Raw genomic sequence first — 21,973 nt, 5'->3', positions numbered from 1 at the left:
ATTATGCTTAGGCAAGGGAAAAGCTTACATTGAAATATTTATGGTAACTTATAGTATACAGTGCAGAGAAAGTTTACAAAGTGCTTTTTACATACATTTGCTTATCTGCTTTCCTTAACAACCCTGAGAAATGCATGTTCTTTATTAGCTACAGTTTATTACTGACAAAACCGAGGATCAAAAAAAGTTGCTATGATATTTGGGGGAGCTGCTGATAAGGAGCTGAGCAGGAGGATTCAAAACCAGGAAATATGGCTCTTAGTCTCTTTTCTGCACCACAAAATTATCAGTTTATCACCTGTTAATGTTTATTCTGCAGACTGCATCTGCATAATAAAGGAAGGACACTGGGTTCTCTTAGACATCCCAATTACTCATAGGCAGTGCTATTAACACCCCTCTGCCCTTTCTAAAGGTCAATGTGTAGTAAGCACAGAAGACCAGACCTTCCATCCCTGCCACCCCTGGGAAAGCACATAATTAAGGAGAAGAATGCTGTGTGTGTCCAGCAATCTGCACTACACCCCCTAGATAAATTCTGGTAAAAATTACTATCCAGAAAAGCTTTGAGATGGGAAAGATGTCATAAAATTACTAAAGCATATCCCACCACTTTGCCTCATGGCTTTTATGGGTTGATGGGATGCCTTTCCTTCTTTTATTCCCCACATAGTTTTTGAGTAACTATTGTGGGCCACCGCAATCAGTATGTCAACAAAAGCAACACAATGAAATAACACAGACTGTGGTCAGTAATATGAGGAAAATAAGCAGAGAAAGGCAAAGTGCTTTTAATTGAAGGGGCTGTGAAAGCCTTTCTGGCGAAGTGACATTTAAACAGACCTGGAAGAGGAGTTAAAGCTTAGCAACATGGGAGCCTGGGAAGAAGGCTCTGCAGAGGACACAGAAAGAGCAAAGGCCCTGAGATGGGAGAGAACTGAGTGCCCTGGGAGCTGACTGAGAGCCATGACCAGGCTCAGCGGGCTAGCAGGCTGGGAAGTGGAGAGGTTGGCAAGACCTTGCAGGCAATGTTAAGGAGATATTACTCTGAATGCAACAGAAAGCCACCAATGTGGTTTAAGCAAAGGGGACATGATCTACTTTACATAGGATAAAAGATAGGAGCATCTGCTGAGAATGGGCGGCAGGGACTACGGTAGAAGCAGGGAGACTGTGGGGATATCCTCAGCATGAGGAGACATGGGTGTGCATTATGGTGGTAGCACTGGAGTGGGGAGAAATGGATATATGTAGAATAAATGAGAGAATCTTTTTTCTGTTGGTGTAAATAATGGCCCTAACTTTCACCCTAGTGGCCATCCCCATAGTTGCTGCTAAAAGTCGCAGAAGCTTCTAGTTCCTAAAGTCACAAAGCCTTAGCCAGTTACCTGGAGTTCTTATGGAAAGGACAGGTTCTCTTTCAAATTATAAAGAAGTGGTTTCTTCTTTGGAAATGAACACACAAAATTTAAATAAATTCTTTATTGACAAATAGCGTACGTAGAGTAACGTGCACAAATCCTAAGTGTACACATTTATTAATTTTCTCAAAGCCTGGACACCTATGTAAAAAGCTCCTAGGTCAAGAGATAGAAAGACATTTCCAGCATCTCAGAAGCCCCTGTCCATTCCTCCACAGTCACTCCTGTCCTGACCTCCCCCAACGAGCTGCTATCCTGACTCCTCTCACCGGAGGTTAGCTTGGTGTGTCTTTATATGAATAAAGTGTGCTCTGTGCAGAGTGTGCTCTGTTCAGTCTGTCTCTTCCACTCAGTATGTGTGATTCCTCCATGTTGTTGCCAGCAGTTGTAGTTGGTTTATTCTCTTTTCTGGATAACATTCCATTTCCCAGCTGGGCCAATGGGATCATCCCATAATTTTCCATTCTGCTTCAATGGACATTTGCTCTTTTATACATGAGAATAAAATTGAATCATGCTCTGTTGCATGACAAAGTCTTTATTATAAATGTTCTTGTTAATATTTAAGGGAGTTTCCTCACTTCAAATGAAAAGAAAATTAGAGCTTGTTATTTGCTATGGGCCCTTTTTAAAAATGGTTTACAAATATTAGTACCATATAAATATTAATACAGACTTAACAAATTGTAGTACACGTTAGATGGCAACATTGGTGAAAAATAAATTAATCACATATCAGGCACTGTGCTAAATGTCTAAACATAACTGTATGATACAGTGCTCACATATCTAAACATAACTGTATGATACAGTGTTCATAAGCACAGTATGAGCTATGTGCTAATTCTATCCGCATTTCCCATGTGAGGAAATTGACACTCAGAGAAATAGTTTGTCTCAAATCAGAGTTTCACCAGAGAAACAGATCTAATAGTATTTATATATGTATGTATATTAATATTCATATGTAGATACAGCTACAGATAGATAAATGATAGATAGATAGATAGATTTACTGTGGGGACTTGCTTTGTGTGGTTGTGGAGGTTGCCAAGGTAAGTCCCAGATCTCCGTAGGGCAGGCCATCGGGAAGGGCAGCTGAAACCTTGGAGCACAGGCTGAAGCTGCAGTCCACAGGCAGAATTCCTTCTTCCTTGGGAGAACCTCAGTTCTGCTCTTACCTCCTTAAGTTAAAAGTAAAGATTAACACCCTAAAAAGGAAGAAAGCATACACAAATATTAGGCGTGAAATTAGAGAAGAAATGATAATACATCTCATTATATAAAATTAAACCTTTTTAATCTCTGAACTATTGTAAACAGAATTCAAGAGGAAATGTCATCCTGTTTGCTATAAAAATGACCAGGTGTGATAGCCTAAAATAAACAAGTCAGTACCCCAAAATGTACATGGGTAAGTTATATGAACATCCAAAAAAGTGAAAAAAAAGTTGCCTGATAAATTTACAAAGAGATTTAATCTTGGAGCTAAAAATATAATTTGAATGCATTTTTTTTTTGTCTAACAAATTAGTAAAAATTAAAAAAAATTATTATGCAGATGAGGGTATAGGAAGATAGGCACATATGTATGTTCAGTTTGTTTGCAGTGTAAATTGGTAACATTTCCTGTAAGCATTGTGGCAATAATATCAGAAAATTTAAAAATGTTCCTTGTCTAAGTGATTTCATTTAGTGTCCAAGGAGGAAATAACCTCTGATTCTGGTGAAGTGTGATATATAAAAATATTCATCACAGCATTATTTATAATAAAGAAACATTGTAAAGAGTCTAAATGGACAGAAATAGTAAAGTGTTTCTATCTATCTGATTGCTACATGGCTTTTTAAAATTATGTCTATGAAGAGGATAGGAGAAACCCAGGGTTGGTCAAAGGGTACAAAGTTTCACTTATACAGAATTGAATACATGAATAAGCTCCAGAGCTCTAATTATAGTCACAAGGTACAGCATAGTGACTATAGTTAATAATATTGTATTGTATGCTTGAAAATATTTCAAGTAGATTTAAAATGTTCTCACCTCATACACAAAAAAATAGTAAAATGTGAGGGGATGGAAATGTTGATTAGCTCAGTTGTCATCATTTCACAATGTATGCATATATCAAAACATCACCTTGTGTACCTTAAATACATAAGAATTCTTATTTGTCAATGAAAAAACAATAAAGCTAGAAAAAATAAAATTATGTTTATGAATAATTTTGAATACAAAGGAAGATGCTTTTAAGTGAAATATGAAAAAAATATGTCACTATGATTTATATATATGTATGTATGTATATATCCATATATACATACATACATGTATATATCCATTCATAAAGAATATATTCATACAAAAGTAAACAGAAGTGTTTATTTCTGTGTGGTAGAATTATGGGTAATTTATATGTTTTTCTTTACTTCATTATTTTCTCAGTTTTTTACACCTTTCCTTTAACTGGAACAAATTGTACAGAAAAATAAACTGTTATTCCACTAAAGACAGCAGGCAAGGAAGTTTTGACCTACCCACTGTGTGCTTGGATCATACAGAATAACTTCCAGCCACTTTTCATGTGTTCGGTGCATTCTTTTTTGTCTCTGTTGTTGTATCATTCTTTCAATCAAGAAATATTCTCTCCATTGTCTGGTTCCCAAATTCCTCCATAATCCTTCTGAGTTCAAGCATTGTTTCCTTTATAAGGTATTTCATGACATTTCTCCTCTTTTCCTTAAGAGCTGGGTATATCCTTCCTAGTGGTTCCATACCACCTGGTACATAAAATAAGGGTAGCCTTACAGTCTGCAGATACAGGTAAAGGTAATATGCATAAACGTTTATCAATAGTATTTTCATATACACATAACGGAGTATCTCTTTCCAGACTGGATAGCCATTCTTTATATTAAAATATTTATATTTCAGTATAATGAAAGAATCGTTAATTTGTTCTTTCCATACTGCGACCTTTTTGAAGGTAGTTCGTTCCTTTGCCTTTCTTAGCTCTGTACTGGATACCTTTTTATACAGTGCCTAATATGAAATGGGTTCCAGATAGATATTTATTAAATGACTGAATTTTCTAATTAGTGTTAAACAGTTTTTTAAACAAAATGGTGTTTTACTGACTCTGGTGTTTATTAGCATTTTAAAAATAAACTCTGAAACATTCTAATTTTCTTTTTAGAAAAGAAAATGATCTTTTTGTCTGGAAGCTCTCTAATCTCTTTGATATTTCCCTTTGATTTTGGCTACGTTGATTGAACTTCTCATTTCTTCGTGGTTGCTTACAAACAGAATTGAATGCAATATTCCAGGTTTGGATATGCTGCTCTTCTGCACAGTGGTTTTGCTTCTAAACTTTTGTAATGATGCTCAATGTATATAAGTTTAAGCAGTATAACACCATATTCCCTGCATTCAAAGAACATTCCAAATCATATTTATTAATGATGGTATTTGTGAGGCTAGGTTATACCTTTGGACAGCACTTTTAAGATTTCATCCTAATTTTTCACTCAAATTTAGTAGTTGCCTTCCATTGCCATGTAGTTTGCAATTAGGTCTAGAATCTTGATTATCCTTCAGATAGTTCTGAGGAATGTTTAAAGTGGGATCCTAAAAAAAAGTGAAGTCTTTTCAAGATTTTTCTTATTTAAAAACCAAGGCAAAAAGTAACTTCAACTTTTCCTCTTTGGTTTCTGTTTTGATTAAGCCCGAATGCATATCCTTTGAGCTGTAACACCAGGGGGCTATTTCTTCACCCATCCTCAACCAACATCCCCATCTCAAGTCCTGGTAATGTGTTTTAAGATCTTAGGTAATGGTGTGGTTAATTACTCTATCATTGTACCTTGGTTTGTTGCATTTTGAACTCATGTCCAATTAAATTATGAGACTTAATATTTAGAATATCAAAAACCTCTGGTGATTCCTTGGTATTTTGATATTGTTGAATCTGTTCCAAGACCAGAAAACATATGGCTAATTTTGTTCAGGATATTTTCTTGTTTATTTATATTGTTTTGTTATTGTTTAGTGGGGAATTTTTATGCAATTAGTGTTTAATTGCATAGTTTTAGTTATTTATGAATTTTAGTGAATATTTAGCTGAATATACTGGGGTATATAATTATTATTTATTAATTGTCTTTGACTTTTTCTTCAAATAGCTAACAACTGAGTGGATCACTCCAGCCTTATTTGGACACTAAATTTTCATCAGGAAAACACTTGATATGGATTTAGATTTCATAGAATTTACAGTGGAAAAAATAGATTCACACCCCCAAGTTGTTCCCAACATACTTAAAAGTTTTCTAATAACTGTATTGAGGATTAATTTTTAAACTTAATTACAATGTTTTTTTGTTAAATGTGTTAAAATCAATTAGAATTAATATAACTTTAATTAATTAAAATTAATAAAATTGAACATTGAGTTCCTCAGTTACACTAACTGTATTTCAATACCTCCATTATGGCTGGTAACAGCATTGGGCAGTGAGAGTTTGGATTACTTGCTGTAATTCTGAAAAACTGCACCTGTTGTTTTCCTGGCAATCTTTTAACTTCTACAGTAGTTTTTTCTTTTCTTTCATTCTTTTCTAATTTTTTTTACTTATTCAGTATGTAATATCACTTTTCCTTTCAAGCAGTTTCAAGTTGGAATGAACACACTGGTCCAAGCGGCATTATATTCTTTGCCTTTATAGTTTCAGAGTCCTTGAAGCTGTTGTCTGAAAATGCATTCACAGAGCTGGCATATATCACAGATTGCCCATGAAACTGCACTTATCCTAGGGAATGACATTTTCATCTACTGACTAGATGACTAGTTATACTCCCTTTTGAGGTGTGTACATGCTTGCATTGTTTGCTTATATTTTCTGGTGTCAAATGCATACTCAAAATTTACCAAAAGAATTTAAAAGGCCAGTGTTAGATAATTTTTATAGATGGCATTTCTCAAGCCTTTAGGCTTCTTGATATATTTACTTATAATGAATGCACAGGTACTGATGGAGATTTAGTGTGGAATTTACTTTGTATGTTTATAGTGTTATTCTGTGAAATGAGTCCAATTTACCTGTCATGTTGATTGTTGATTGAGGGTATTGGTGTGAGTGTGTGTGTGTGTGTGTGTGTGTGTGTGTGTCTGTGTCTTAAACTTTGCACTATCTTTAAATTAAAGCTATCTCCTTTGATTTAGGGATTTTAGGTGTCTGTGTGATTGAAGTCTGTGTGTGGTTTTATTCTAGCAGAATAATTTTTAAAGCTTCTAGATTATAAAAATACCAGTTAAGATGGATTAGCCATGTATTTATTCTTTCATTTATCATACATTTATGGAGTACCCACTGTGTTCAAAATAATGCATCTCTAAGGAAGAATTCATGAACTATCCCTGTAAGTAACTGATATTTTCACTCCTGTATTCCATTTTACTATAGTTTATTTGTTAAAATATTGGCCATGGGAGTCATAGTACTATGTTAGTTTGCCATCTTAGCCAGAAATGTCTGCTCTCGTCAGAATATAGGGCAATGTGAAAACAAAAGAAAACAAAATATAGTTGAGCTTTGTTCATTGCTCTGTCACCAAATTATTGAATGTCCATGCAAAAATCACTTAACCTTTTTATTTCTCAGTTTACCCATCAATGAGGATTATGATAAATGTCCTCTTTGCCACACTAGTCAATTTTAAGGGTCAACTGTAAGAATCAAAAGAGCCTTGCCTGTGACTGAACGGTTTATTTTAGGGGGAAGAAAACATGGTGTTTGGACTTGAGAAGGTCCTACCATGGGTTGGGTGATTAAATTTGAAGCAGCTGCAACAGGCCTACCAAGAGGGGGAAAAGGAGGAAAGAAGAGAAGCCCAAGCCATGTGCAGCATTAGAGGGAGAACAGTAGAATTTTGTATGTCCTGTGCTATTGTGTTTGCCCTGACTTCAGTGAGGTACAAGGAACATGCTGGTTTTTGTTTCCTGGGCTCCCCAGAGAGCCAACCTTGAGGCAAAAGCTTATGTTTGAGCACTTTACTGGGGATCATCATCCTAGGGAGTAGAAGTAGGAGGGACACAGGGTTAGCAAAGCAGGAAAGAGGATGCATTGTAAAATGATCCATGGCCATGTGCACGTGGCTGGTGCTCCATCCCATGGGACCATTGGAAGAGATGTATGGCCTGTTTCAGGACCTTATCTGTCAGCTCTTGTCCCCTTTAGGTTGAAGGGCACCCCATGTGGTGTGCAACTCCTCCTGCATTTCTGGGTTATGCATAGATGGAAGCTCAGCTGGTCCTGGGCTATCGTATGCCTTAGGGCAGCACTGCTCAAAGTAGGGTCTGTGGATGACAAATTGTCAATAGTCTGTGATATGTTCACAAATAGAAAGTAAGTGTTTAAAAACTTTTATAGAATTTTGACTGAGTAATTTTATGTGTATTGAATTAATAATAAAAAACTCAGGCTTGTCTTTTGTATGCGTTTTAAATTTTTTTCAGTTCCTTTTTTCCTTGCAATTTTTTTAATTGTATTTTACAAAGGGTCCGTCAGTAGTGAATTGGAGGAAAAAAATGACCCTTCACCAAAGATAGCTTGAAAATGACTGCCTTAGTTGAAAGAAGGGAGTCCTGTGTGGGAGGCGAGAGGTAGAGTGTGCAGGCAAGAGGAAAGTAATAATCAGGTCTCACTGGGGAGGTTAGTGAGGCCCCACACAGAGCTGGTCACTGCAGAAGTGATGTAACTCCAGGGGGAAAATGTGTTCCCAGCCTGGGGAAAATAAACCTTTGAAGCTGAAATCAGTCAGAGGGAAAAATAAAGTGGGAGAAACCTGTTCACTGCTTATAAGAAGTTGTCTACTCCTGCTGGCCTGTGTCTCTTCCTGTTTTGTCTGGGAAGAAGCCCCAACCCCAAAAAACTTCTTTGGTCCCCATGTGTGCTTGCCTCTCTACCTCCCTTGTAATCATCTTTTGATATGGAGTTGGACTTCTTCTCTGAATCCCTTGGAAATACCTATTGATATGAAGATGCACTAAGGCCAAAATGAGAGATTCTGGAAATAGAGATTCTGCAATTTTATGCACAGAAATCTTACCTCACAATCTACTTGCACCCCATCTTCCACAGTGGCCTCAGTGTGAGAAAACTGGAGCGTTGTAACCAGATTAATAACATGCAATAACAACAGCAATAAAATCATGATAATCCTCAAGCCAGAGGATCCAGCTAGGTTCAAAGTCCTGTGCAGATTAAGGTCAAAGCTCACCTATTCCACAGGAGGCCAGTAGCTGAACCAGCAAGGAGTTCCATGCAAATTCAGCAAGGGGGTCCAAGCCACAATGACTATAGAATAAAATAACCTTAAGGGTGATAAGATACATGTTTTAATGACACAAGCATAAGCAAATCTTGTCCTTTAGGCAGGATGCATGCAAGAGAGTGGTCCTATGGCAGGAATGGTATCTTGTCCTATTCTAGTACAACAGATCAACCCCCTCCCTGTGTGAGTTACACATGGGTCAATATATAGGGCTAGGAGAGGTACATGCACTGGCCATAAAGATAAAACAAAACTTCCCCGTAAGATATTCTTACCTCCTGGACATTTTGGGTACACTACCATGATCTTTGGGGGCCACTCTGCTGTTACTACAGGGACACACAGGAGACCAGCTTCCAGGCCTTTTCCCCAAGGTGCCAGAAGGGCTAGTCATCAAAATGTCCAGGGGCACTTTCACTCAACAGATACTCCAGGGTTGAATGCAGCTGGGGCTGGCAGTGGGATGTTGCTCTGCTGGTCATATCCTAGCTTCACTTACTCCTCTTTGGTTTGCACATACAGTTGTATAGGAGAAGCAGCAGTGTGTGTTACTATGTCCATAGGCCTCAAGTCTCCTTTTCAGGGCTTCTTGTTCAAATAGCATATCACTGTCCATAAGCGAAATGAACAGCCCCATAGACTATTGGTCCAATTTCAGGCCAGATTTCAGCAAACCATTGTACCTATCTATCATGCCTGCCCTGGTAGGATTATATGATACATGAAGCTCCCACTTTATTCCTAATTGCTGCACCCATTCCTGTAACACATGTCCAGTAAAGTGGGTGCCTTGATCGCTCTCAGTCACCTGCAGCTGGCCATAGGCTGCAGAGATGCTCTAGGCCCACGATGTGCAGGAAAAGCAACCAACAGGCCAGTTGCTGTGTCCACACAAGTCATGGCATACCGATATCCTTCTGATATGGGCAGAGGCCAAATATAGTCTATCTGCCACCTGATAAGGGGTATTGGCCCCTTTATATTGTCACATGTTGCTGCAGGACTCAGTATAAATCCCTCTGAGAGCACACAGGGCACTCCTTCCGGGCTCTGCTGACTTCTTCAAAGGTCAATGGCAAGCCCACTGATGGGTGACAGCCCACATTGTCTTTTGCCCCATGTGCAATAAATGCTGACGTAACCATTGGGCCACATCAGAGGCAGGCTTTCCTTCTAGCCAAGGCCCCTGGGCCAATGTGTCTTCTTCATCATTCCCTGGGGATGCCAAAGGCAAATGGCCAGTCATATGATATATGGAAGCTGTCTTAGTCTGACCAGAAGTCCATAAGTCTTGCCACAGCTCTTGCCCCCAGAGTGGCCAGTGACCAACCATCCAGTTGGCAATGGTACCATGTTGGTAGCCACAGGGTCAAGCCCTGATAGATGCACCAGCTGTCAATGCAGGCAACTATAGGAGAGGGCTCCTGGGTGATCACAGGTGTAGTGCCCACAACTCAGCCCATTGACTGCTCTTCCCCTCTCTGTCCTCTATCTATATTATCTCAGTCTCAGGTTGGAAAGCCACAGCCCTCTGCTTCAGGGCTGCCCATGATTGGAACTGACTATATACCAAGCATCTTCAGGTATAGGGACTTTTCCCTCCTGATAAGGACCCTTGGTTACCAATGGCTCAAAAGCAACTTCTTCCTGTTGTCCACAGGTACATGTCACTGGCCCAGTAAGTGTTAGAGCTCTCCATTTAAGCAGCTAATGGACAGGGCACTATGCTGCTGTAATTGCTAATTCTATGTGTGGTCTCTGGACCCCACCACATCCCCAAAGGTGGGGGGCCTGGATCCCCATGCTCAGTCAGATCACAATGCCAGGTGGTGGTGAGGGTCCAGGCAGAGCCTGAGTACTGTTCCCCAGGAAGTCCTATAGGGACACAAGCCAGACGTGGGGCTTTGCCTCCGGCTTCTGTGTTCTGGACCTCAGCAGCTGGAACTGCTGCTCTGGCTTTAATTGGTGCCACAATTCTAATGATCCTATTGAGTTGCCCATCAAGTTTTTCTTTCACTATCCCAGCCTTTATCAAATCAGCTACATATGGGTTCTTGAGACCTTCATAGGGCATTTTGAACCTCTCCTTTCAGTCATAGCCTGTACTTCCTTCCATGCTCTTATTGTTTCAATCTCCCTCAGATCTGTTAAAGTACAAGTAGCCTCACTTATGGGTTGCCCTGTGTGGGGGACAAGAATAGTCACTAGCGACCCAAAGAGAGATGGAGTTGTATGCAGCAACCAGGTTTCTCATTCCCACAGTGAACAACTCCTCACAGGGACCCTGAGGGTTCTATATTATGGATGATATTTTTTATGCCCAGCTCCCGTAACACCTGCTGGAGTTCTGCATACATTTTCCAGCTAGTAGGTAAGTGTGGTAAATCATCCTGACTCAGCCAAAGTGCCATGATGGCTGCTGTCAGCCAATCCAGAAGTGCCCGATTCCCTGAGGGGTGTTGGTCACACTGCAACCACTGCTGGAGGGAAGGGTGAGTCATCAATGAAGCCAATCTATCCATTTCAGAACTCAACGTAACAATGTTTTCCACCCCCATATCCCAGTGATACAAAAGCCATGTAGTCAGAAGTTCCAATGGCTTCTCCCAAAACTGGACGCTCTAGTCCACCAGCTCATCCTGGGTATAGGGGCAGAGCATGGAGTGCTCCGCAACCTGGGGAGGGAGTGACTCCTCCCCCTGAGGAGTCCATGGTTGTTGTGTTTTTATTTTCTTAATTACAACTGGGTGGGGCTTTAATATGGGAGGGGCTGGTGCCTTGGATGTTGGCCCCAGCAACAGTTTCCTCCCTCTGCCCAACAGCTTCATCCTCCCCTGATATCTCCCCTACCATCTCTGGGGCTGAAGGCACCACTCTTTCTCCCCCACCCCCTGACCCCAGCCTCCTGCAACGTGGATTCTTCTGATGTCTCCTCCCTCACTGCTAATGTATCTTCCAGGAGTGTGACCTGACTTCTCAATAACTGGGTCTTTCTTAAGGGCATCCTATATAGGTGATCACCCAGCTCTTCCAAGCAATGCTGAAATGTGTCTCTCTTCTTGATAACTCTTTCCAATATTTTGACAAAAAAAATCTCATAATCCTAGCTACTATATGGCCACGCAGGGCCTCTAAGCAGTTGTGTATCTCATGAAGGGTTAGTTCCACAGCTTCTGATGTCTCCACCCTTCCCCAATTCTGGGGAAGGGCCCACCCCTCTAGGGGGTGCTTTACCCTAGACCAGTTCATCACTGTGGGCTCCCTGAGTGGAAGCCCCTTGAAAGGGAGTTTCCTGGGTGAGGTCGCACCATTCATAGTGTGGTCCCCTGGCAGCAGCCACCAGGGCCTCCCCACCATCCACATGGGGTTACTCCCCACCATCTCTAGGGGCAGCCTGCCCAAGCATCGCACCCAGGAATACAGATTTTTGGTTCAGAGGTCTTGTCAACTACTGCCAGGTATAACTCCTCTGGGGGAATGTGTTCTCACCCCCGGGCAAATAAACCTTTGAAGCTGAAATCAAAGGGAAAAATAAAGTGGGAGAAGTCCATTTATTATTTACAAAAAGTTGTCTACTCCCCCTCGCCTGTGTCTCTCCCCATCCTGGCTGGGAAGAACCTCCCCACTCACTGGTCCCCATGCATCCTAACCTCTCTACACCCCTTGTAATCACCTATTGATATGGAGATGGCTACTTCTCTCCACCCCTTGGAAACACCTGTTGATACTGAGATGCATTAAGACCAGGCAAGAGATTCTGGAAATACTGCAATTTTACCCACAAGGGGCCTGAACAAGTGGCTGAAATCTCTCTCGGGGAATTTGGAGAGACATTAAGAGGTGTTGAATACTCGCAGTTATCTGGATGGTTTAGTAGTTCTCAAAGTTTCATTTCAGGATGCTTCATAGTCCTAAAAATTACTGAGGATCCCGAAGAGCTCTTATGTATGTGGATTATTATCTACCAGTATTTGTCATTTGAGAAATAGAACAAATTTAGAACATATAAATGTACTTAGTATAACTATAATAAATCTACTACATATTGACATACATAACAATTTTAATGATTATAATATAAAATATATTTAATGATCATATTTTTTATAACCAAATTTATTTAGTAAGAAGGGTGAAATTGTTTTATATTTCATCCAATCTTATTAATGTCTGGCTTAATAGAAGACAGCTGAGTTCCCATATTTGCTTCTGAATTCATATGTTGTGAAAAACGGATCTTTTATTTATCTTATATATGAACACTTGCCATGTGCTACTTGTCATGATAAATGCTGATGATACAGGCATGAAGAAGACCCCATTCTCCTCCATTTGGATTTTAAAGTTTAGAGGACAAGTGGATTAAAAAGCCAAGAAATGACAATATGGTATGGAAAGTGTCCCAATCTAGGCAATGTTCTGAGGGACAAGGTTGGGAGTGGCCCTTTATTCATAGCAGGAACTGGTTGTGAGGCAGAACAGGTTACACTGCATTTTAGTATAATTGTATTTAAATTTAAGTAGGAAGAAGGGTCACAATTTTTGTGGAGAATGAGAAGCATTCACATTTCATTAGCCCAAGGCTGGTGGCATAATCCAAGAAGAATTTAACAAAAAATTCATTTAAAAAAAAGAAGCTACAGGAAAGAAATGCTGAAGAAGATAGTGTAGAGCATAGAAGCAAAGATTTAAAAAAAGACGTACAGGCTATTATTACATACAGGAAATTACTAGAGTTGGACTTGAGAATGAGGACATTAAAAGACTTAAGAGGCTACAGAGATTATAAAAAGTAGAACAAGACAGATGTCATGTATAATTTATTACCTAGAAAACTGTTAGAGTGGATATAAAATTGCAGGGTAGGAGAGTCAGGTGTGGGAAAAAGGTGCCCCAGCAAAAGTTAATGTGCTAAAGCAATATGCTTTCAAAGTCAGTTCACCAAGATTATTGCAAATAAATGGGAGGTAGAGTGGACAGCTGCAGTTAGAATTTATGAAGTTGGAATAAAAAAGAAGAGAAAAAGAAAAGGCAGAACTTTCTGTTAGAGCAAAAATGTTGATGCTTATGAACATTTGAAAGAATAAATAGAGAAGCTGGGTAAAACATTTTTAGAAGAGAAGAAAGGAAAATAAGGTAAAAAGAAACAATGACTATTGAAGACTTTTAACTTTGAAATTTATTTTACTTAAAAAATTCTGTTGTCATAAAAAACTCCCTAAGAAATTAATTTTAAAGGTTTTCTCATTATTGTATATTTAGGAAATGCAGTAACATCAATTATACTTCCAACATTTAATTTTAACACTTAATATATTTTTTTTCCAGTTTTTTTCAATGTGTGCTTATCTTTTGTTGACTTTGGTAAGATGCTGATAAAGCCATCTAATTAGATTTTATTAGATCATTGGACAAAATTGTAAGTACAAATACTTTGTAAAGTCTTTTTATAAACAAAAGCTATGAGAGTCAAATGGTTTTATGTGTAAATTGCTTCTCCTATCAAAACCATATTTGTGTAGAGCTTTATAGAAACCACTTCAGATGCTCCATCCTGAGCAAGTTCAGCTTATTTTAGCAAGGAGGAATTTTCTGGTAAGCTCTGGTAGTGTCTTAGTGTGTTGGACTGCTATAATGAAATACTACAGACTGAGTAGCTTATAAACAACAGAAATTAATCTCAATACTAGAGGCTTGAAAGCCCAAGATCAAGATGTCAGCACGACTGAGTGCGGGCCCCCTTCCTGGTTCGTAGCCTTCTTGCTGTGCCTACATGTGGTGGGAAGTGGCAAGGGAGAGTCTCTTTTATTAGGGTGTTAATCTCATTATGAGGCTCTGGCCTCATTACCTAATCAGCTCCCAAAGGTCCCATCTGCTAATACCATCAGATTGGGCATTAGGATTTCAACATATGTATTTTGGGGACACAAATACTCAGATCATAGCTAGTAGTAGGCATGGAATGGGCTTAAGGTCTAGAGTTTCTTTCAACAGAGTTCATGGATACTTTACGGAAAATCAACAATGATTTATATACTGTCCTCTTATCCTCTCTGATAACAGCTTTAGATCAATGCTTCCAGAGAAAGAAAGGACTGATCAAAAGTTCATCAACTCTCTGATTCTAGTATAAAGAACTGATTTCGGTTGGGATGGGAATCATCTCTAAGCTCTGATCTCTTTATTTCAAGAGAGCTTTTTATTTTAAAAGTTACATGCATGTCTGTCTACCCTCCACACCCCTCTTTTCCTTACAGAGAACAAGATTCACTTAATCATATCCTATATACACTTTTGTAATGTGTTTTTTCCTTAGGATAGTTCCATTCAGCAGAAGTTTAATATTTTCTCTGAATTCTCATTTTAATTCCTAGTGATATGCATACCTAGCATCTGAATTCAATGTGAAAGGAGTTATAATGTACAATGATACTAGACCTATTCTTACAATCTTCAATGCATTTTAATTTGAATCCACTCTATTTAACATAATGCCTGGATATGGTAGGAACACAAATATTTATTGAATGAATAAGAGTTTTAGTTTTCTCTTGTGAAAAATCCTGTTCCCAAATAAATGTCAAATGAATTTTGTAAAATTTTTCCTTTGACTTTGAATTCTGGACTCTGTGCCTGACTTTGTTCCAGCCTAAATTTCTAACAGGGTTTCTCAAAGTCTAGTGTGCATTAGAATCATGCAGGGAACACGCAGACTCTTAGGCCACACCACATAGGCATTCTCATTCAGGAGGTGTGGTCTAACTGTCTGCATTTGAGCAAGTGCTTGGAGGATTTGTGTAGTAGGCGGTCATAGGACTATCCTTTGTAAAATATTGTTAAAGATGTAGGTTCAGCTCTAACTTAGATTGGTGTTTTCCCTTAATTTGGTTAGGGTCTATCTGTTTCAGGCAAATATTCTAGACAGCCAATTTTAGAAAATGGTCTTATGGCAGATCTAGATCATCAGTCTAGAATGAGTCTGAAAGACTGTCTTGTCTCTGTTGCACATGCAGAAATTAGCAGCATGTCATATATTTTTTTGTCCTAAGTATATATCCATGACATCAAGTATTACCCCATTAAATAGTTGACTATTGTTTTAAAAATGAAATTCCTTAGTAACATTTCATTATCATGCCCTCACAGAGAAAGGACTACCTCAAAGAACTGTCCTTGGCTGGCTGAGAATACTGGCGTGCCTTTGACGATTCGATGTTCATTCTTTAAAAAATCTGTGGTCACTTTTGGAGTCACCCTCAACACCTCACTGAGGACATGGGGGTCTCCACGATTGTATTTGCTTTCTGTGCTCTCTGAGTCTTACTCGGCCCTGATCTGAGTTCTCGGTGCTTCCTAACCTAAGTAGCTGCTAAGGCAGCTTGCCTTCTGTGGCCACATACTCCAAGATAGTGTCAAGAGGTACCTGGCTGAAAAGGGAATGGTGGTAAAAAGTCTGCTGTCACTGGCAGCCTACATCACTTCGCCACTGACTGCTTAGAATCCCCTCTGTGACTTTTGCATTAAGATGCTAAAGAGTACAGAGGATCTAAAAAAATGTTAATGTTATTTAGGATTGGTATGTAAATTTATTCTTTTACATGTAACTACAACAGGAATAAAAATTCAAACCCAGCTCCCCCTGATGACCAACCAATCCAACCACTCCTAGTAACCCAACATTCTAATGAAATATTTGTAAGTATGTAGAAAAATGATTACTGTCTACATGAGAGTTTTGAGTTATTATTATAATCTGGAGACCTACAAATGTTAATAAGCCTCACTGTACTGTCTTTAGGTGCAATGCAGTGTGTGGAGGGTAGAGGGGAGCCCTTACCCCGCACTCCTGGTGTTTCCCTCCACGTGGAGGGTCTCCTGGCCTGTCTCCACCTCTCCATTCTTACCCTCTGTCTCATGGGGTGACATCTTTTTTGCTGAATGTGGGGGCAGAAATAGGCATATGTATCTCAGTCTCTTCAATTTTTTTTCTTTAGGAGCCAGCTAATAGTCAAAACTATGTATTCTGGGTTAGCATCTCTATGCTGTCAATTTTCAGTGACCCATCTCTGTAAATGAGGTCTGTGATTACTTGGCACTGTCTGTGTCTGGATATCACAGCGTTGGGTGTCATATTGGAAAATCTATTGTTGCTGAACATCTTAGCCATGGTGTCCAGCCTGGTCTGTGGTAGACATGAAGGTGGGCTCCCCAGAGCCTTTTCAAGGAAGGACTTGCTGTCCAGCTGGGAAGGGGCCAGTGGGCAAAGAGCTGCTAGCTGCCTGTTCTTTTAGGGTCAGCTGCAAAGAGCTAGATGTCTTGCTCAAAGTCATGCTCTTCCAGGGTAGCCCACACTGAGTGAGCCAGGAAAGGGTTTAAAGTACCAGACATTTTAACCCGCTGTGGGATGACTGTCATGGGCTGTGTTCACTCTGGAGCTCCTGCTAGGTTGGCCAAGGCTTTCTTTGGGTATGCATCACAGTGTGACTCTTTCCTCTGCTCAATCCTGCTTCCTCCCCTTCCTTTAATCCCCTTTATACGTCTGGAACGCGAACACTCAGTGTCTGTACTTGGAAAACCCAACTTGTGACATGGCCTCTTATGGTTATAAAGGTCTTAAATACCTTTCTGTCTAAATTTTTCATTTTCTTAACTGGTTCAGAACTCAATTAGGGAAATAGTGTTGCCATTTCCGGGCTCCCTTAGGACCCCCAAATGGAAACACCTCAGTCTAGGTGAGGAAAACTTTTATCCCATCTCTGTAGCTTAGAGGAGTAGATGATATTGATGGCATCAGGTGGCCCTGAGTGAAGTTACCCGTGAGTAATTGACACTCTGGATATACCATCAGAGGTTGATGTATTTTCTAACTCTTACAAATAAATAAAAGTATGACTTCCTGTATTGATACATGTAAAACACTGAAAAAGTTTTATTTTCAGGGAGAAATACAAGTTATGTTTGAAATACAGTTTGATTATGCAGGCTTCCTAAGAGAGCATTATTTCAGATTACCAAAGAAGAGTTAAATAACTCCAATTTCTATTGACTACACATATTCATTCTTGACCTTAACATTTCTGATTTCTTATAAAATGGAGCATTAGGTGAATCCTCAAAATAGTGTCAAAAGCATTTCTATAAGGAATCACTACCCTTCAGGCATAGTGCCATACTGAGGTAGCTCTGAGCTAATTGCAAAATTAACAATGGCTTCTGCTGAGAACAGAGTAAGTAGAACAGGACTTCATAATACAGTAGGACTAGTGTATTAATGGTAATGTTTCCAAAAGAGGCTATTTCACATAAGGCTTTTCTTTAGAAAGTAGCATGTGTTCTCCTGCAAATTCAACTTGTGATCATAACGGGATATTCTGTCAAGGTAATGAGAACAGTGAGTTTTATCTGGGAAGGCCTAACTTTGCAAGGTTTCAGGTGGGAAAAATGGGGAGAAAACAGATACATGTTTAATAAGCCAGATCAGCTTAGTTTAACCTTGGGACTCAAAAGGGTGACAGATGTCATGATCAGATAGCACTCATTTTCAGCTAGTGTTTGAGTTGGTTTAAATCAGTGGTTCTCAACCTTGTGAGACTATGAAACTAGGTCCTATGATATAAACAGAGGAAGGGAAACCTGGCCTTACTGAAAAACCAGACCACAGTGTTTCTCAAAGAACATAAATATACCATGTTTAAGGCAGGACAATCACTAGATCACACCTTAAGCACAAATGTGATCAACACCGTGTTTCATTGCTAACAACCTTCCTTGCTGTCTGAGTGGGCTTGATTCTTTATCAGTGATAGCTCTGCTCTAATCTTTCTGCCTCTTGGATGAAGATAATTGAGATAATCAATCACTGAGTTTTCCCCCTTTTTTGGATGTCATCCATTCCAGAACTGTCTATGTTTCCCTTAACCTTCCTTAAAATCGCCCAGTTTGAAGCTCTATCAAATTCCCCCTTAGTGAGAAGTCTCTGAGGTTCTCTAGGGTCTCCATGCTGCAGCTAGCTGAGGAAACCTAACTTTTATTGACTACAGGTGTTTTCTTGGTGCTCTTTGTTGGATGGCTTTGACATGTGGCTGCACGTTAAAATAGCTCACCTGGAAAGTTTTTAAAATGCCATACTCAGGCTGTACTTCAGACTAGAATTTCTGGGGTTTAGAGCTGGGCAGCGGAACTATAAAAAGCTTCTCAGATGATTTCAATGTGCAGCCCAGGTTGAGAACTACTGGTTTAAATGATTGTATCCGAGGTGGAGGATGCACACATAGTAGCTGAAAGTAGCTTGCAGCTCTGTGATTTCAACCCTTACATTGTTTTACGTTGGCTTTGCTTGTTGGTGCTTGTGAACTTGTCTTAATCTATCGAAGGGAAGGAGCTTGATGAGCTGGAAGAAATGCTTTCTTAATGATATTCATGATTAGCCAGGAAGAAGGTAAAGAGGTATTGACAACATTCTTATTTGGTTCTTGGAGTAAGAACAAATGAGGGCATTTGAAAGCTCTTTCAGTGACTGAAATGGCAAGAGGTGTGTATTCTCTTTTCACATTACCTTGCTGGACCACTGAAATACTGTTTTTATTTAACTGTTGGTTCCTTTAATCTGTTCTTTTAAAACTAATGTTTAAACATTTAAATATGTTAGTTTGTAAGGATTTCTGTTAACAGTGTAAATTAATTTCTCCTTCAGGGCAATAGTAATTATGCCATAGAGGCTTAAGGAGGAGCTTCTGAAACATTTATATTAATACTCTGTAATATAATGCTTAATTAACTCATGTTTGCCGTGTGTGGGATTTAATGTGGTGGAGAAGAAGTGATAGAGGCAGAAAAACAAAACTTTGTCTTAAAATATGCCTCAAGCTAGAACATCAGGACAAAACCAAACTTTTAACTTTTTTCCTTCTTAGCCCTGTTTAAGGCTTAAGGAACATGGTTGTTCCTGGAGTTTTGGACTATTTTCCTGTCTTGCCACTGGGTTTCAGCCCTGGACAAGTTGATTGTGGATTCAATGAGACCAAAAAATGACAGTGGAACATTCTTGGGGAGAAAGGGTTTATACCCAACTTTATTCCCACTGTGGATAAAATAAAGGTTTCTGTGGCCAGGATTCTCACCTGGCCCTGGTCAGCTTGCTCACTGCACACATGTGGGCAATATGTTGTTATTGACTCTATATAAAGAGCCCTGCCCAGTGCTTTGGGTGACACACTGGCATTGCTACAAGGCTGCAGGACAGCAGAGCAGAGGCTGGAGTGGTGGCAGCACTGAGGACAGAGACTGGGATGGCTGTGCAGGCAGAGAGGCCCAGAGGCAGAGACTGGCTTGCTGGGTGTAGACTCGCTCTGAGTGGACAAGATTTTAGTGATTGACCTGCCACTGTGGAAATAAAGTTGGGTATAACCCTTTCACCCCAAGAATGTTCTACTGTCATTTCTTTGGTCACTCTGAATCCATAGTGAACTTGCCCTGGGCTGAAACCCATTGTCAAGACACCCACGGTGGCAGGTCAGTCACTATAATCCCATCCACTCAAAGCAAGTCCGCATGCAGCAAGCCAGTCTCTGCCTCTGGGCCTCTCTGCCTGCACAGCCATCTCAGTCTCTGTCCTAGGCGCTGCCACCATTCCAGCCTTTGCTGTCTTGCAGCCTTACAGACTTGCCACGGTGTCTCCCAGAGCACTGGGCAGGGCTCTTTAAATAGAGTCAATAGCAATGTATTGCCCACACATGTGTAGTGAGCTAGCCGACCAGGTGAGAATCCTGGCTACAGGAACCTTCACTTTATCCACATCTCCACATGGAGCTGAGTCAAACACTTCATAGCCATGGCCTTTCTTAATTAGGTAGTTCAGATTTAGAATACTTAATAACAAATTCAGATAAAATATCAAATATTTGGTATTAAATATGATTTAAATTAATATTTGACCAAGACCATTCCATCCATGCAAGGAAGCAGACTGAAATATGTGGTGCTATTTCTGGCCCTGCTATGTTTATGCCTGTGGAGAAAGTGAAGGGTTCTCCTGCTTTGCAGGAGAGCAGAGGCTGGAGTGGTGGCAGTGCCGAAGACAGAGACTGGGACGGCTGCAGGGATGGAGAGGCCCAGAGGCAGAGACCAGCTTGCTGCATGCAGACTCTCTTTGAGTGGACTGGATTCTAGTGATTGACCTGCCACCATGGGAATAAAGTTGGGTATAAACGCGTTCACCCCAAGAACGTTCTGCTGTCACTCTTTTGGTCTCATTGAATCTATAGCGAACTTGTCCAGGGCTGACATCCACTGGCAAGACAATGTGTCACCTGGAAATGTCAATGACCTGCAGGCTCAATTCACAGAATGAAATCATTTTTTTCCAACATGGCTGCAAGAGTCGAGCAAGAGTTACGAGAGTCAAGGAGGTCATCTCTGTAATCTTATGCCAACAAGTAAATTTTGTCTTTCTCACCTCTGAGTTTCAAAATAAACCAGATTTAGCTTTGCTCCTTGAGGACTGGGTTGAAGTTGATAATCAGGTGATACATTTAGGTTCACCTTTGGGTTGCTAATAGTTATTGTTGTGATAGGGTTAAACTGTATTCTGATTGATTTAGACCTTTTATTCATGACATTTTCTACCTGTTTCTCTCCATTGTCATAATGTCTAAGTATCTGAGCTATGCTTCCTCAATTTCATGAGCTTGTCAGCAGATGACCATGCATTATATGAGTGGTTGAGGGACCTAATGAAATGAACAATCTGATAGATGTTATTGTAAAGTCGGTTATTTGCTTAAAGAAATGCCTGTGGCTAATATTACTTTTATATAGCCAAACTGAATTTCATTTTAGTGGTTTTAGTTCTCATGTCTCTAGGAGAAATGTCATTGAGAATGCATGTCCCTTAAGACCTTGTATTTTAATATTCTCTATCTTCCCTTTTTATTTATTTATTCCTTTCTAAGTGTCTAGGCTCTCAGAATTAGGTTCTTGATGTCTTAGTGTGTAAAAGGGTTAAAGAGAGAAACTCTGGGAAGTGAAGCTGAGACTGCCAGCTTGGTGGACTAAGCCATGTAAGGGAGTGAGGATAAGAAGCCATTTCAATGGTTCCCAGCCCTGGCTGCATAATAGAATCTCCTGGGGCACCTTTATACATTACTAGTACTCTGCTCATCCCCAAAGAATCTGAATTGGTAAATCAGCTGTGGCTGAAGGATTGTGAAGGTTCTGTGCT

This window comes from Manis pentadactyla, chromosome 7, assembly GCF_030020395.1.
Source record: "Manis pentadactyla isolate mManPen7 chromosome 7, mManPen7.hap1, whole genome shotgun sequence".
Lineage (NCBI taxonomy): Eukaryota > Metazoa > Chordata > Mammalia > Pholidota > Manidae > Manis > Manis pentadactyla.
This window is presented reverse-complemented; position numbering follows the sequence as displayed.